Source organism: Vipera berus, assembly GCF_964194415.1.
Source record: "Vipera berus genome assembly, chromosome: 3".
Classification (NCBI taxonomy): Eukaryota; Metazoa; Chordata; class Lepidosauria; order Squamata; family Viperidae; genus Vipera; species Vipera berus.
In genome coordinates this window covers 78,395,652-78,414,139 of record NC_138204.1, presented here as the reverse complement: position 1 = coordinate 78,414,139, position 18,488 = coordinate 78,395,652, and the positions used below count along the sequence as shown (strand labels likewise).

The window sequence follows — 18,488 nt, the reverse complement described above, 5'->3', positions numbered from 1 at the left end:
CTAGCCTATATTTTCTTGAGGAAAACTGAACGGATATCCTCTCTGTATACCCCAAGTTGCTACAATTTTATATTAAAGCCAGGCATAACTATTTATAAAATCCATCTATTTGCTTTTATTTCTGTCCCTCTACTGTATGCATATTTTGAGCTGAGGGATTTATTTATTTATTTATTACTGAAGAAATATCTGCATGTATATCTTCATATTTTAAACTTATTTCTTAATTTGTTATATCAGGCCAATCTTTAAAGTTAAAAAAAAAAACCAACTGAAAAGAAGACATCTTCTGATCAATTTAACTAAAGTATATATTTTAACAAAACAAAAAACCACCCTTTAATTTGATCTTGCTTATTTTAAGAAGCTACTGTTTAAGGGAATTCCTCCCAAATTTGGAGAAAACAAGGTCAAATCTAGAAGGAGACGCTTCTAGAGTACTCACTCCTGCCACTACACAGCAGAAGTACAGAGCAAGGAATACCCAAGCAAAGACAGCAGAAACTGGGTCAGTGGATTTACTGAATTATGTTGTGCAGGTCCTCTACCTACATATTGTAATGAATGAAGTGCCACTGCAAGTTAACCCATTGCTTCAGAAGAAAGGGACCGGAAGAAAAGAACCCATGCAGATTTGAGCAACAAGCCATTGTATACCAAAGGTATTGCTGTAGAAACAAAATATGGAAAGTAATATTGGGGTTTTTTTTATATTAGACAAACGACCAAAATGGCTTTATCTGAAGCCATTAATAGGTCTTTGCAAATCATCGAATAAGGCATTTTGCATGTGAGTGATCCTCCCCTCTGGAATCATTGAGACACCTGATTTATGTTTCAGAACTTCAAAGCACCTATACCAAAGAGCTGTGGCCAATTCAATTTCATACCAATCCAGAGCAGCCCTCCACTCGCAAGTAAAGCATCTTTACAAATAATTTGTACAAGCCTACCTGTTACTGCTGACAGCATAAACAGAATTCTTTGAACCCAACATTTATCTTATATGGTCTCATACCTGATGCGTACCACTGTATTTGCTATCAAGAGGTCACAAATATCTTAGCTATGTAATTATTATTAATTAATCAGAAATTATTCTAATAATTGAAATATTCAGCTATCTGCAAATACATAGTCTATCAAAGCACAAGGTTTGTCAAATCAAGTTGAAATTATTAAATTCATCTTGATTTGGTAATCTGTCAATGGAACAGTCTCTTCCGTTAGCAAAAGCCAACGTGCAAAAGCTGATGTGCTCAACAGAAGATAGGTACATGGGCTTTATGATACTGTCCCTTTTGGTAGTCAAGCTAATATGTGAAGTCATATAGGCACCTACGGGAAGTAAGTATATATTTAGTACATATAGCCAAATAGACCGGTAACATGCTCGTTAGCTAAACAATTGGCGTTACAGAGACTCTGAGAATGTGATTCTCAATCCTGGCGTTCCGGCACCTTTTTGGGATGGAACCTTGTAGCGTAGGCAAGGAGGGTTGTATGACATGTGTGGGTTCCGGCACCATTTTCTTTTATAAAAAAGCACTGTGTATATGTATATGTGTGTGTAAATATAAATATAAATATAAATATACCAGCTGCCTGCAATTAGTGCAGGTTCACATCCCACCAGGCTCAAGGTTGACTCAGCCTTCCATCCTTCCGAGGTAGGTAAAATGAGGACCCAGATTGTTGGGGGCAATTAAGCTGACTTTGTAATAATGCCGCTTGGGGTGTGTGTGAAAGCCCTAACAAGCAGGCATATACATAGAATGAAGGCTACTGCTAAGCTTGTAAGCCGCCCTGAGTCTTCGGAGAAGGGCGGGATATAAATATATATATATATATATATATATATATATATATATATATATATATATATATATATATATATATATATATATATATATATATATATATATTGTATGTATATTTAGTATATGTGTGTGTGTATATACACACACACACATACACACACACTAGATTCAGTCAAACCCAATCATTATTAGAATAAAATACATCTGCAAACTAAGCTGTCTCCAAACTTGCTTGATGCTCTAGCGTAAACAAGCAACTAACAAAACTCAGCCTTCATTCCAGCTAAGGCCTCAAAAATAACAATTCAAATTGTCTATATGTATCAAGAAAGGTAGCAATAGGATATAAGAGAAAAGAAAGAGACCTATAGCAAAAATTCAATTGCTAACCAAGTCTTTTGTCAAATGTTGTGTACAGATTGTGCATATTTTCATTAGTATTGGTATTTTACATTTAAGGAGAAGAAGCTACACGTAGTAGTAGTAACAGTAGCAGCAGCTACTGTTACTGTACTGGTAGCAGCAGCAGCAGTAGTATTTCATTCAATTGTGTCTGATTCTCAGAGACTGCCTTGAACAAGTCCCTGCAGTTGTCTTGACAAAGATTTTCAGAAGTACTTTACCACTGCTTCCTTCCTAGGGGTGAGAGAAAGTGAATGGCTCCAAGGTCACCCAACTGGCTTTGTGCCTACCGTGTGACCAAAACTTACAGTTCCTTAGTTTCTATCTAGTCCAATGCCTTAACCACTACAGTAAATTAGGTCTGATAACATGTATCAAAATCTTACTATTCAGTATATTCTTTGTCTAAGCAGTAATTTGAGAAAGTTTTTTTCTGCTTCTGTCTCTGTCTCAGTCTCTGTCTCTCTGTCACACACACACACAAACACACAAACACACACACACGGAAAAAAACAAGACAAAGATGTTTTTTTCAGTATTTTTCCTACCACAATATTGGGATTACCTAGCTCTTAAGCAATCTATTTAAGATAACATCTTCCATTTACCAAAGTTGGGGGAAAATATATTAAAATGTTAGTTTATGTCACATTTTTTGTTTGACTTACAACTACTTAGACCAGGACTTTCAAAGCGTTTTAAGCTGTGAGAACGGTCCCCAAATTGCAAATGGCAGCCTTAAAAAAAATCTAAGAACAAGATCTTTTCTGTGGTAACACAGAGAAATTGCTATGGATACTCCTGACTGCTTTTTTTTGTCCCTTTTCTTTCACAAAAATCCCATTAGGTTCTTGTGGACCCTACAGTTCCAAGAAACTTTTGGAAAAATCCTGCTGTACACATAAATGCAAAAGAACAAAGTTTCTATGCAGGATAAAGAATGTTAATTTGCTTAATAAGATCAAACAACTCCAGATACTCTTAGTTTTTCTGTGTCTTTAATAAATCTTACTATCATAATCCTATTGGAATGTAATTGCTGTAGCTAATATTCTTTCCCTCTTAAGAACATGTGATACCATATTGCTATGATAATACATAAACATGCTCTGGAAGGGTAATTCCTATACAATAGTCCTTATATAATACTGTAAATCTCTTTATTAGAGAATGACCTATTGCAAATCTGCATAGTTTCTTCATTTAAAATGGTCATTTGGTGTTATAACCTGATTTTTTTATTAGCAAAGATTAGTGAATTCAAATAATGAATATTAAAATATTGATTATTAAGTTATTAAGTGTAATTTTCTTATCATAAATTCTTCTTTTTAAATAAATTATAATCCAAAATACAATTATATTATACTGCATTCTCCTGAACATTTTACAGTTTAGCACGCTTTAATAAAGCTATAGAAAAAAACAACTATCAAACCAATTTTCTGGAAGGATTGTTTCAAGAAAGGATACTGCTGAATGATATTTCTATTTTAAAACTACACATACAACTTTCCATCAACATCATACTGAATAGTAGACAGTCTTTATGAACTATTTTAAAGGAGAAAAAATTCTGCCTAAATGATACTTATTTCAAACGCCTTTGCTATTTTCCTTCTTGCTTAGCAAGTAAAATAAGTAGTCATATTTATTTATCTTACTAATATTTCTTCTATTTCATGGAAAATTTTATGGACTTATCAGTTAAAACTTGCTTAGGTATTTGAACACTGTTCTAAGTTTAGCAAGTAGAACAATCCATTTCTTTATTTTAAAACAGTGTTAATTAATAAAAGAGGAATATTTATTGATTTAGTTCCTTATACCAGATGGAGCAGTCAATATTTATAGAAATATGCTTATTAGTCATAATTCAATATTTTTACTTTTCCATTAAGTTTAATTTCTGTGTTTATTAAAACAATAAAAGGTTTTCTGCTGTTTTTTACATGTTTAGCAATTGGATGTCATGTTTAATTACGGTTTACATTAATTTGTCAGTTAAATTTTAATTAAAAATGAAATATTAAGCATTCACACTGCATTTGTATGCAATAAATCTAATGAGAAAGAATACTGAATTTACAAAATTCAAAAATATAACATTAAATTAAGGTAACAAAAATCATGTGTTTAAATAAAGATAAAAAAAATCATTTAACAATATTACCCTGACTCATAATTGTTTTCCAAATATTATTTACAAGCATTGTCACTTATTGTAAGACAAGTAAAGAGTTAATACAATTCCATTTAAAGCAACTTACAACACCTGAGAGAGCAGCCTTTGCCCTGAGTTAGAGGTAATGTGCTAATCTTTTTAAGATATGTGGCAAGACACGGTCCACCATCAAAGATATGCCTATAAAAATATAGTATCCCATTCTCTACATAAACAGTTATAATCTGTGTAATCTAACATGGAATGCTATGAACAGACACTACATTTATGCTAGGGAGAGGGAAATGTTTTATTCCCGAAATACAATGATTATTTAGATTATCATATATACAAGCTCCCTCTGCAGGTAATGTGAAGAGTTGGCAAAAAGAAAAAAAAAGGAAAAGGAAAAAACTATGTAGGAAATGCCAAGTTTATCAGAAGAATTCAAACTAATTGACAATATTTTAGAAAATTCTGAAAACTATCTCATTTTCAGAAACATTACCTGATGTCAGTAGTTCCTGATTATTTTGCTCTCCAGGTGACTCTATACAGTTCAAAACAGCTAAGCAGCTTCAGCTTCTGCACACCAAGATGCAAAAGTCTCTTTTCTAAAGCCTCAAAAAGTCTTTTATGGATAAAAGTAAACCAACACCGGACCATCCTGAAGTGGAGGGACCACCCAAAACAAGTCATCACTTCCAGGCTAAATCATCTTCTTATCCAAAATAAACAAACCCAGCACTAGGGCTCTGTTTAATGTCCCTCTGTCACCTAAACCAAAACTGATTCCATTTGGGATTAACTTACTGGCTCAAAGTTTAGCATCAATTACACTGAACACAAGAATGCACATTTTAAGAAAAACAAGCACATACCGGTAATCTGAAATGAGAACAGTATTGGGGGGAAAACTACCGGTACTTGTTTTCATAATTTTTTTTCTCTTGCAAATGAAAGAGTTCTATTCTTTTCCACAGGGAAAAAATAGTTTCATTTTGTTTGATGTACAGGTTATAACTATTGTCCTATCTAATGATCAGTATAATTTCAATAACATTCAATCACACTGTGCAAAAACTGCTAGAAAGACCAAATTGGAGCTATCCAAACCACACCACTATATGAATTCTCAAATAAACTATATTTTTACCAGAAAAGTATAGAATCACTTTTCTCAGATGGAAGAATACTGTATTTCATTGTTTTTCTAAAAGAGTCAGTTCTTATCTCTCAGTACAATTCTATGTATTTTTATTGAATTCAATGAGGCTTTCCATGAAATAAATGGTGTATTCTTACACAAATAAGATTTTTATTCAGTATATTGACTTTAGACACTCAAGCAGTTTGGCATACACTTCTCTATTAAGCAGAAAATTACTAGAAGCTCCCATTTAAAATTCACTTAATTTATAAAATTCCAATCTCAGCAGTCAGGTTCTGCGTATAAATTACAGAAATAAGGACCAAAGTCTAATATCATTGGTAATGCAGACTATGTTAACAAAGGGGAGAAAAATGAAAGTTACAATCAAGTTTAAATAAAATAACACAGACCTGAGAGAAACAAAGAAATTTATATTTTAAATATAAAGAATATGGTGAGGAAAGATAGTTAGAAAATTATTCAAACAAATTAATAAGGGCTTTAAGGGTTAAATTATAAATAAAATAAAAATAAAATATTTTATTTTAGATTTAAGCATATATACAAAGGAACATTTCTAGTTGTTATTTTGGTTATTTGTTATTATTTGTCATGTACTGATTCTTTTTTACTACTTCAAAATGATATGTTTCTGTGTATCGCTGCCAAAATTTAGTTAGTCACAACCAAATATGTTGGGACTGCAATTACATAAATCAGAACGCTGAATCAAAATTATAGTGTAAGTTTAATAATCCAACACACAGATCAGGAAAGAAAGACAAAGTATAGTAATAAGGAAGGGGGTGTAGAACAGCCATTTCAAAAACAAATGAACCAGGTAGCATTTTTGAAAACCTCAATAGCTGCATGGGAAAATTAGTCTCTCATGCACAGTAAATATAAGCCAAAAGAGAAATGAAACATTCACTCTAGAAATTCTGTCTTTCTTTCCTAATGTTTTTATTTTGTCCATCAGCAACACTGCATTTTCAGTTGCTTTTCTGCAGGTGAGAAAAATGAACTTGAATACAGAGAAATTTCTTCAACGTACACTAGTGCAGTGACAATGATTTCAAAAGGAATTCATCTAGTACAGATATGCACACCCGACACTCAATAAAAACAGGTCTTGTCAGTCAGTGAAGAATATTTCATCAGCATTAAAATGCAATCACAGTTGTTGCTGAGGTCTCTGTGCTACTGAAAGGGCATGAAACAAAACTCTTAGGGAAAGTATGTCTTTGGGGGACCAATTTTATTTATCTAGCTATATCATGATTTGCAATCAGCCAACAAAATTCTTCCTTTAAACCCTGACAAAAAGCTTTTTTTTTTGTAAGCACAGCATCAAGTTATGACATGTCAAAAATGGCAAAGATAATGGCTGAGTCATATCAACAATCATGTTCTATCACGAAATCTGACTGAAGAGCTTGCCAAAAAAATGCCACCCAACACTTTAAATGGAAAAACAGCAGAACCTGAACATCGCTTTCTCTGTTTCTTTGTTTGTGTGTATGTTATGCGTATTGTTAAAGAAAACAAATTTGGTGGAATCACTCAAGACGGGTGGGTAGGTGAGTGTGGATGTTAGAAATTCTTGACATGCCAGTAGAAATATCATTCCGTCTACATTTTCACTTATGAGAGCCACCGCTTATCTAAGCTAAATAATACACTCAACTACACAACAGAATAATAGCAGACTTGAGAAAACTCTGAGATGGCAGTAATGCACAAAATTCTTTAGACTAAAACCCTTAAGGTGGGGGTGTAAAGGCAAGCAACTGATCTAAAAACAGCTCAGGAGGACTAAGAGTGTTCAAGTGACTAGAAAGTAATTCAAAGGTAAAATGGAAAATCAATGATAGAGGGATAATGGCTCAATTTCTGAACACTTGCACTTCATACCACAACATTTCATTGCAGATCCTACTTGTAATTTTAGGCTCAAAAATCTCTGATGTCTAATAAACCACTGGTCTACTATGTAACTAAGGATTGAATTATGATTATTCGGTGATCTAAACTAAGAATTATTTCCCTCTTCTGAGGGACTGTAATGACTACCTACTCTAAGTTATATAAAACCCTGCTCCAGAATCAATTCTAAACTTCACCTCAGTTTAATTACCAATATTATCAGCAAAGGAGAAATCAAACTATCCAAAATAAGACAGTCATTCCTTCACTCAACAGCAAAGAACAATTTTAGTAGTAAAAGAACTTGAAGTACTCTGTCAACTGAACAAAATAATAATCAAAAGGCAGTCACGATTCATACAAAAATACAGCAGACACAAACTGCTGTGCCAAGATAGGTTGGACGCAAGACTGAATTTGCATCAAAGAAACCAACCGAATAGTAAAGATTTTAAAATACAGGAGATGGCAACATGCTGAAAAGTTTCAATAAGTACTCTCAAAATGTTTATAGAAGTCAAAGCTTATAAACTAAATTTTCATAAATCATGAATCAAACTGGTGCAATTTTAATAAATGTGTTATGTCATGTCTCTGTTTTTATATACTGTATATCTGTTAATTGATCATACAACAGGATGTAGTATCTTTTGTTTAAAATTAGTATTTATTCACTGAAAATTAGCACATCCACAAACAAACCTTGATCTTATAGTAATTATTTCTAAGACATGGTTTTCCTTGTTTTAAGAAAGCTAGAGTATTCAGAAAACAAATGAATACATTTACCAACCTTTACAATATCATAAGAAGCTGAAGGTGGCAGCAGGGATAGAGAGTATTTTCTTAATAGTAGCCCTCTAAGCTAATGATAATTTATTTCAATATATTTGAGTCAGGCCCTAATTCATACTTTATCTGAATTATCTTTTGTGCAAATTGTTGGCTAAACAGATGGATTACACAGTGCAATATCTAAAAACACCAAATTTTGATCAGTCTTTGATTTACGTACAATTCATTTTCTGTGCTTCCTGTAAAAATTGGAAAGCACAATGTAATGTTGAACAATTGAAGTAGAAAAGTTTATAAATCATGGGGTCATATTTAGTGGCACAAATCTATTTAAAAGTTAATTGCTCCTTCACTTAGGAGAAAACAAAGAGACACTTCTTGCAACACATTTAGGTAGGTAGGTAAGTAGGTGGAAGGAAGGAAGGAAGGAAGGAAGGAAGGAAGGAAGGAAGGAAGGAAGGAAGGAAGGAAGGAAGGATCTGTCTTGCAAGAATTGCAGTGGATGTCAAATTCTTGCCTTTGTTTTAAATACTAAAACAGTGAATGCCTGCTTCATTCCTGCAACTGCTTCACAGAGAATCATTTCTATAACACTCTCACCACAGTTCACAATTAAGTTGTGTCCTCTTTATTCATCTGCCTTCAACTGAAGAACAAATAAGCGTAAAAGAAGCTTATTTCATAATCAATCACTTAAATTCCTTAAAATATTTTAATATTTAAGACACATCATTCAAAGATCCCTCATTTCTTCTCAAGATATGCTGTTCTACAGTCATTCATTGATTATTTTTGTGCTCTGTAGAGGGAGACATTACCTCTGGACTAGAGCATACCTCAATTTTAACCTGAGGCAAAAATCTGGTTTAACATCTTTATTCAGTTGATATTTGTCTTCCCTTTTCAGCTATTTTATTCAGGAATTCGAGTGACTTTGCGATTCACAAAGGGCTCCCATGAATAACATTGTTATGTTGCCTTTCCCTTTTAGCTAAGACAGTCCTAGAGATTCATTGAAGCAGAAGTCTATGTGCTTTAGGAAGCGAAGGCAGGTAAGAAACATCTCAGTGAGAAAGCCAAGACCTAGACATTCCAACTTCCTCCACAGAGCCAATATTTTCAGGCTACTGAAATACAAAACATATAATCAACAGACAAAATGTGCACGTTTGACACCACCAAAACCACTATCGCACATTCAAATATATATTTTACTAAAGCTGAACAATAGTTTCTGGAGTAATAAACAGTGTTTTTCCACACTGATGGCATAAATGTGTATATTATTAAGAGTGCGAAGTACAATTTATCTTTAGCCTTTATTTTTACTTGGGGGGAAAAAGATCATTGTCTATCTATCCTTTTCAAAAACAAGTTCAATACTATACTGATATTCAAATCTGCATCAATAAATACAGGCACAAAATTGAACTTAGCGATGTATGAACTTCACATGTATGATGTGAAAAATATTGTTGCAAGTAAAATTAAAGCGGTATAAATTGACATCTACTAGGCTCTTTATAGAGAAAGGAAATAGCTATGGTTGAACGTGCAGACTAGTATATATGCTTCTTAGCGCATTAAATACTGCTATTCTTGATCATCCTAAGCAATTTAGACACTGTGGGCAAGTTCCTGCTTAACAAGGTAATCTCATTTCTGTGGTTTTTCAGTGTAAATTGATTTTTTTTCCTTCTTAGCTGCTTTGATAATTGAACAAAATTATACAACCGTGATGGGATTTTACTTACCAGCACACAACATATAAAATCTTCTGCAAAGATGAAGCATATTACTTCATCAAACTTCATTCAGTGTAATTAAACAAGTTACATTTAAACTAGTTTCTGCCACTAAAACAATCAATAGTGATTCTGTTGCTATTCTGACTGCACTTTCCCTGCAGATGTTACTTCTGTATTTACTACAGTCTACTGTTATGTTTTTGATTATTACTTCTTTGGGTGTATGTGTGTGTGGATGGGGTGGATGGAGGAGATAGCAGACTTCCACATAGTTGAAGAATGCACTGTTACAAATGCCACATGGGAGGGAAAATAATGGCATATGCTAATTATATACTATTTCTTTTAACTTATAAAATGTACCATTTGTGATAATGGTCCATAATCTTTCTTGCAGTGTAATTCAAAACCTGATAGAGAACATTTTTTTCCTAAAATTAATCTTAAATGTGTCAAGTTACAATGCAGATTTCAATTCCAATTAAAGAACTGTCATGTCTATGTCAATAAAAATGCTTAAACATACAAATGCACTTCACAAGTCATTTTCATCAGAAATAATGAAGCAAGCAGTAAGAAATAATGCATTCTATTTCACTAACTTTATACATGGGTATCATATTTGACATGTCTTTTTAAAAATGTATTTCCCCAGAAGTTCAGCTAATATCTAGCTGTATAAAGAACTGAGTGAATTAAGTACTTCATGCAGAATTATTAAACATCAATGACTCCTATGCATCCAGAATATTTTACATCTTTTAACTTTAGGGTGTGTTTGTTTTTAAAATTTATTATCAAATTATCTGTACTGGTTTCTTCCCCTTCATATATGGCTTATTAGCTGTATGAAATAGTCAGACAATAGTTGTATGTAATATGTCATATAACTATTAGGGCTAATGGTAACTTTATTACTGTAATTCTATTATGAGCAACATGATATTTGATATCCCATAACTATTCTTCTGTGCATGGATTATAAATTATAAGCCTGTACCAGTTACACCTGATTATTCTTTCCTAGCCATCATCTGATAGAATAATAATGGGTTCTAAAACTTCTTATTTTAAATTACTAATGCCAAATAAGCCTAAAATCCGGAGATTAGGTGTAATATGTACTGTGAAACAGCTCATTTAAAAAAGAAGACATTAAAGGGAACATGTCTCAAAATGACAGTAAGTTCAAATATATTTGAGACAAACATTAGGGAATCCACATTATGGAAATTGAAAGCTTGTTATTTTAAATATCAATTCATATTTTTTCTTAACTTTTTAAATGTAGTATTTATTATGTTTTTTTCATTAGGTTCCCCAAATGGTATGTGAATTCACTCTTTTGCAAGCAGGTGCAAATTACTATAAATTACGTATTTCTTTTTAGAATATGCATTTTTATCAATTAAAAATACAATAAGTAAGGGCCAGATATTGATATGATTGAAAATTAGTTTAAATATCAGGTTTTTTAAAATGTAACTTTTACTATTATTTCAACATACTTTTCTTAGTACATCTTAGGTACCTCTTTTTAGTATTTCTCATTCCTGACATAGGAAGCATGAAGCCATATTTGAAGTACAAATTATGGACTAACTGCTAGGCAGATTTTCTTTTTAAAAATACTTTCCTCTGATTATTTTAAGGAATGAAACATACAGAAGCTCTCCTTTTTGTCTTAAATTAAGACTTGGAATACAACTTGCAAGATTGCTGTTCACAAAATGGACTACTTACTTTGATGTTCTGTTAATGAATATAGAAGCTAAACATGTAAATATGTATGCATGCATGTGAGAGAGGAACAGAGGGAGAATGAATGTTTAGTGGATCTCTCAAATCAGAACCTTAAATAATTAGTTTGTTCTACCCCATGTTGATGCAATAAGTTGATTTCTCCATCTGCTAGCCTCCAGAGCAACCTAAAATATATGTACAATTTATATTGCCAACACAACATAACCCACTATGATTAAAAATGGCAGCTTAAACACTGCTGTGGCACATTAATTTCTAAGTGGCCTAATCTTTGTCTACAGAATGCTGAAAGTTTTCATTCTGTGACATTCTCCAGCATTTGAAATTTGTAAAATATCAAAATCAAATCCAATTTGCCAAGATAACAAGATAATTTTAAATTATCTCTATTAGCTCTACAGGATAATCTACATATTTCCTCCATAGCACTCTGTATCCAAAGCAAACAAAGTTAAAAGCAATTTAAGTGTCCTAATGAAAATTGCCTCAATATATCCCCCCCAAAAGGTACTGATTCAGGTAAAAAGGCAACTTTAAGAAACTATCCTTATATAATTTCACATTATCCTAAAAGATCTATACAATAATGAACTATTTTGACTATTTCAAAATAGCAGAAATCCCCAAATATGTTGCACTACATTTTGTTCCCTTTTTACTTCTAGGTAACCCTCTTTGTTTATGAACAAACAATTCTGACTATCAGAACTGTCTTATTATAAAACATTTGCATTTAAAATTGAGCATCAGAAGTCATATCAAATGACCTCTGTATAGACTTGATAAACTGGAGAAACAAAAGTAAATGTGAGAGAACTTAGAGATGACAGGAAAGTTATTTTTGTGAAGATTAATATGATATCTCCTAAATTCTGATTTCCTATGAATGACCTACCGAAGTACCGCATTCTACTCCTCTGTTCCTCTCCATGTCCGCAAGATTGTGAATATTGATTTTTAAATATAATGAAAGAATAAAATGAGCTATCTCTTTTACTAACAGGATAATCAGTACTACAACAAATGAATAAAATGGTGCAGATGCAACAGCATCTTAAAATATAATTTGCAAATATTCTGTAAGCGGATGAAACAGCCAGTCCTTGTTATAACTATTTGAAGAATATTGATTACACTACTTTCACAATTTTTGAGAATGGCAGTAACAACAGCAACAAAATAAACTAGAAAAAGCATAGATCCATATATTGGTTATCATCATTGATGAAAAAAGCACATACGGTAAGTATTTTTATTATCTTGGAAAATTAGTCGATAAATTTACCCAAGACATAAATAGTTTAGAAAATAACATTCTACATCAACTCTATGGAAAAACAATGCATTTCCTAGTAGATGTATTAAAAGAAATGTGTGCTCGTTTTCAAAGGCTGTGAACAGAATGGTCTTTTATTTCATAGATTGATTTGTGTGGATGTGTGCCATTTTAGGTAATTAGAAGTTCTTTCCCATTGAGCCCCCCAATGCACTGATATGTAGACCATATCCAAAGGATGAGCCAGAAAGAAAAGGCCTCGCAAATCCCACTGACAAAATAACTAGCAGATACCAGAAACTATGCAACAGTGGCTGCCATGAAAAAGGTCACTCTTTTTCTTAGTATAAACCATTAATCAATGGAATATAATTGTTTGGTGCTCACAAGGGCCAGCAGCCTACAGACTATGTTCTTCCTTGGCATAATTACAAAACAGTAAAAGTTCAGAAATATAACCCAATTCTACCTCCCCCTTTTATCCCTTTTCAATTCCTCACTGCCCTTTGGGCCTCTGCTTTGGAAGCAAATGGAAGACAGACTGAAGTTTTCTCAATTGAGCTGAAAGCTAAGAAACCTTTGATATGCTAATGGGCTCCTTCAAAGGGTAAGAATTCACACTTGCATTAATTCAAACAATTTGTGCAGAATGATGTGAAATGGCACCTCTTTTAGTAGCAAGTAACAAAAGGGAGAGAATCTGAGTATCTGAAGAAACCAAACAACAGAGCATTTGTTCTGCAGGATTCTTTCTAACAAGGACATTATTTTCTGAAGGAAAAGAAACACACACCTGAAGCCCCAAATAAGCTACCTTTCCTTTCTGCCATACCAATTATATGGGCATCTAATAACCATCACTAGTATTATCAGAAGCTATTATTATCTCCAACATATGAGCAAGCAAGAAATTTTCCCGTACCTGAAGCCTCTGAAAAGATAGGGGTTTTTCCCCCCTATGTCCAGTATCACCTTCCCCTAAATTTCATTGTGGTTTATTTTTGATATTCTAGTGCTAAAAAGAAAAGCAAACATCCTTTCAGACTTCTCCAGCACGCCACACACACACACACACACACTTTCTTTGCATTGTCTCCAGGTGGCCCTAGACTTCTTTCTACAAGCAAAGAGGAAATCAGTCTTTAGGCCACAATGGGAAAGAACTGTTATTTATTGCTAAGTGGAAGCCTTTCTAGGAGACAGGCAAAGACTGTTAGATTCCTTCTGCTTCCTTGTGTGATAGGTGAAAATGTGTGTGCAACAAGTGGATCTTTTTACTCAAAGAGTGCAACTTTCCCCTTTCAATGTAAAACTGAAATACAAGAGGGGGAACAAACAAGAGCTGGCAGGGCCTGCTTAGGCATTCATGCAGCCAGATTAATGAAATCAACTGCCAGGCAGTGTCTTCGAAAAGAATCTCCCAGTCAGAGAATCTGTGCTTCCACTAAAGAATGTTGGAGGAGCAAACCAAGAACAGAGAGGAGAAAAATCTCTTACAGTAACAGGATCCAGATGGCTCTTGCTGTTACTATAAAACTTGTAAGGCTGCTTTTGAAGCTTTTACTTCCATCTCTGAAGCAAGAAAGATTACCCAAGGAACTTCCTTACACTCACACAAACACCAATCTTTTTCCATGGTAAAATAAGAGCTGCCAACAGTTAGAAGAGGATGCCTGGAAAGATCTGTAAACACACACACCACCACCCCAATACATTTCTTGTTCAGTATTAGACCCACTCACTTTGGCAAGCTCCTTCACAAGTGAAGTTGTTTAAAATTAGTGGAAAAATCTCATATCTCCTTACAGGGAAGTATCACAGGGCCTTAAGAATAGCTCTTAAGAAGCTGACAATTGTGCAGCACTTTAAAAAAAATCCACCGAAATTGATGATAAATGCTGCCAGATCAAGTGGGTTTGTTTAAGGTTGGGCAAAGTTTAGCAAGTCAGTCAGATCCCTCTCCTTTAATCCACCCAATCAATCCAGGGTCTGATGCCATCCCTCCAGAAGAACAGACAAAACACGGGAACATCCACTCCCATGTGAAGGTGATTCTTCCAAAACCTAAACCTAACCTCCTCTGAACAAGAGCTTGGTTGCTAAGGGGTATCAATGCATTCTTCTCCCAGGACAGTTCCCTTGACTTGAATCTGATCTAGCTGCCCCATCTGTAGCAGGACTCTTTAAGTCTTTTTTCCAAGATCTCTTGATCCTAAAGAATGCCACTTCTACTTACTTGCCTTGGTTCACAGCTAATTGCATTATCAGGTCACCCTTCTTTCCCTGTCCCTTGCTTCACAGCTCTTGGGAAAAACCCCACTGGCATTAACCACCCACCACCACTCCTTTCTTTGCCAGGAGGAGGAAACCAGAAGGTATTGGAAGAAGTGGCCATCACAATCCTCCTCCACTCCCCTACGTACAAGGGCCTCAGGTCCGATTCTCACTTCTTTTGCCTCTCCCTCCCCCAACGTCATAAATAATACTGATTTATGTAGTGCGTTGATTTTTTTTTTTAAAAAAAAGGTAAAATAGAAATGTTTGAATGAATGCGAATAAGAAAAGAGTGGGGCAGAAAAAGAGTTCCTGGCATCCCACGGGTGTATTGGCGGGGTTCCCTTCCCTCAGGGAAAACAAAGGACTAGGAACGCGCACCCCTTTCTCCCACGAAGCCGCCCCCTCGCGTGCAAGTGGTTCGCAAACCAGGAGCAACCCAAGTAAGCAAACAGGTACTGTAAGTACAGGGGGGGAGGGAAAGCTCATTTTCTCCCCAACCACGCTTACCTTTTGGATTTGCAGCCAATTGCGGGCCAGGGTTTCTCTGGCATCTGGGTGCCCCAGAAAGGAGGTGCAGGATGAGTCCCTTTTATGATCACGAGGGTTGGGCCTGGGAAGCGGCAGAAGAAGAAAGCCAGATCGAGCAGAAGAATCGCCGGTCAGGCAAAAGAGCTGGCTGGGGCTGGTGTAGAAGTGCAAAAAGCCGGAGAAACAACTGGCTTTGCAGCTCGCTGAGCTGGGACAAAACGTACAAAAGGCGGCTTCTCTTCTTCCTCGTCCTCCTTCTCCAAGCAAACCCAGCCAGCCGAGGGGCTTTGGAGGGGTTAGGTCAACATTTTCCCCCCCCCGCAGTTCCCAACGCGCGCTGCTCTTTCTCTCCCTCCCCTCCCCAAAATAAGAGGGAGGAAGGCAAATTATTGGGGAGAAGGGGGCAAAAGATCGGCACAAGTCAGAAAGGAAAATCGAAACAATTCTTCCGGTACTCTAAGAGCACCACAACAAAAGAGAGCTAGGTGCAAAAAAAAAAAAAACCCACTGGATATATGACCAGCTCTGGAGTCCTCTATTTCTCTTTTCTCTAAGCAACTGGAACGATTGTTTTTTTTTAAAAAGAAAAAGAAAAGAAAAGAAAAACCACGATGCCAACAGGAGAGAATCAATTCGATCTTCGGTTTCTTTTCTTCAGGGAGGAGGCGAAGGCGAGAAGGAGGGGGTGCAATTGCAATGCGCAGAGAGACCCCAGGCATTTAAAAAAACAACAAAATCAAATCTTTTTCTTCTAAAAAAAAGGCAGCCTCTCTTTCTCCGTCCTTTTCTTCCATCTTCTTTGCATCACCCTTGATGACATTCTGGCCTCTGGGCAGGATCCAGTTCCAAGCCCTTCTTCTTCCTCCAGCTTCGCGTCTTCCACAGATGCTCTGGCTCCTCCTGCCTTGCCCCGCGAAGAACAGCGATCAAGAGCGACCAACTTGGCCGAGCTTAAAAACCACGGGCAGAGGAGGAGAGCCGGGGCATGAAATCGCCCAAAAGGAGGCAAGGAATGGAAAGGGTGGAGAGGGGACCCAATGAATAGTATACCGCCAGCTCCTTTTCGTTCGCGCACCTCTCCGTGTGTGACTGGGGATTGCGAAGTCCTGACACAGACTCTCCACTGGCTCTGAACTGGAGCCACCTCCAGCCTCCACCTCTTCCAATCTCCACCCCCTCTCTCCCTTTCTCTCTCTCTCTCTCTCTCTCTCTTTCTCTTCTCCCCACCCCTGGGCTCAGCTAATCATATAAACATATTATCGTGGAGAGAAACGGCGACAGCGGCAGCCTTCCCACCCACCCCTCCCTTCCCTTCCTCTAGCCCGCTTCCCCTCCTTTTCTCCCCCTCCTCTCCCGCCAAAACTCTTGAGTTCTGGCAAATAAAAAAAACAGATTAGAGGCGGCTAAGTACCAAACGGGAAAAGGGATCATCTAAAAGCTCGATCTGCCACCCCTGGCCTTTTTTCCAGTCCATTTCAGCTGCTTTGCGGCGGTACCGCTTGGGGGAGAGGGAAAGAAGGGGGGCTGGAATGAGAGAGAGAGAGAAAGGGAGAGAGAAAGGCACACGGATCCGGGGAGGGGGAGAAGGGGGGGGAACGGCGTCGGTGTAGGCTTGAGCCGCTCTGGCAGCAGCGGCAGCAGCAGGAGGAGACGCTGGGTGCCCTCAGCCAATGGCAACCGCAAGCTCTGGGGCAGCCTGGAAGCGAGAGCGCATCTCGGGGTCCCGACTAGAAAGGCTGGTCGACGGCCGGGATCCCTTCCAACCGGTCGCGGCGCTGCAGACTCGCAGACGCCGCGGCCGTCGTTACGCCGGCCTTCTCTGTTCCCTTGCGTGGAGGGAGGGGTGGGCGGGCTGATGGGCAAGCCAGCGCCGGGGCTCCTCAAAACTTTTAGTCGCCCGGCTTCTTTCTCTTCCCCGCTCCCACCCCACCCCGCTTCCCTTGCTCGGTTCGTCAGGCTAGCTAGCCCCAGAGTCTGAGAGCCAGAGCGTCGCCGAGCTGAAGCGGCGAGAGCGGGGTTCGGAACGGAGGAAGGTTAAAGCGAACGCCGGAGGAGAGGAGGAGGAGGCGGCGGCGGCGGCGGCGGCGGCGGGAAGCTTTGAAAGTTCAAGTCGCGGAGTTCTCCTTGTGCGGCTGGAGGGTCCGCCAGCAGTTCAAAAGCCTGTCCGCCGTTCTCCACTCTTTGATTGTTCGGCCCGCCGGCGATGGTGTACTCCACGTTGGGGGACAGCGAGAGGGGGCTTGAGCAAGTTGCCAACATGAGCATTGACTCTGGGGGAAAGCAACTGGGAGGTCAACAGAAAAATCTTAATTAACAATGACCCTCGCTGAGCCCCAGGCTCGCTCCTTCCTTCCTTCCTTCCTTCCTTCCTTCCTTCCTTCCTTCCTTCCTTCTTCTCTTTCAGTGCGCAAATAAGTATGTCAGTGCAAGATCAATAAAGCTTGTAAATAATTTGAGGAAGGTGTACTTTTCTCAAAATACTGTTGTGGGGGGTGGACCTTGTTTTATTTCCTCCATTTCAGGAAGCGTTGTTTGGTCTGAAAACTGGATGTTTTTAAAACTGGTAGGTCTAAGGATTGGTTCACACATCTGATTTCATACACCTCATGGGATGGCAAGTGTGGAGCTGTTGCCC

At 37.0% G+C, this 18,488-nt stretch overlaps 1 protein-coding gene across 11 annotated transcripts in view; it reads right to left on the bottom strand.

The window, feature by feature from the left end:
- ADGRL2 (adhesion G protein-coupled receptor L2) overlaps window positions 1-16,881 on the bottom strand; it is a 218,356-nt gene extending 201,475 nt beyond the window's left edge. For all 11 annotated transcript variants that reach the window (XM_081324142.1, XM_081324140.1, XM_081324146.1 and 8 more), the window contains exon 1: window positions 15,833-16,881. The gene's annotated coding sequence lies outside the window, so the exon portion shown is untranslated. The remainder of the gene's footprint in view (window positions 1-15,832) is intronic.
- Window positions 16,882-18,488: the final 1,607 nt, after the last annotated feature.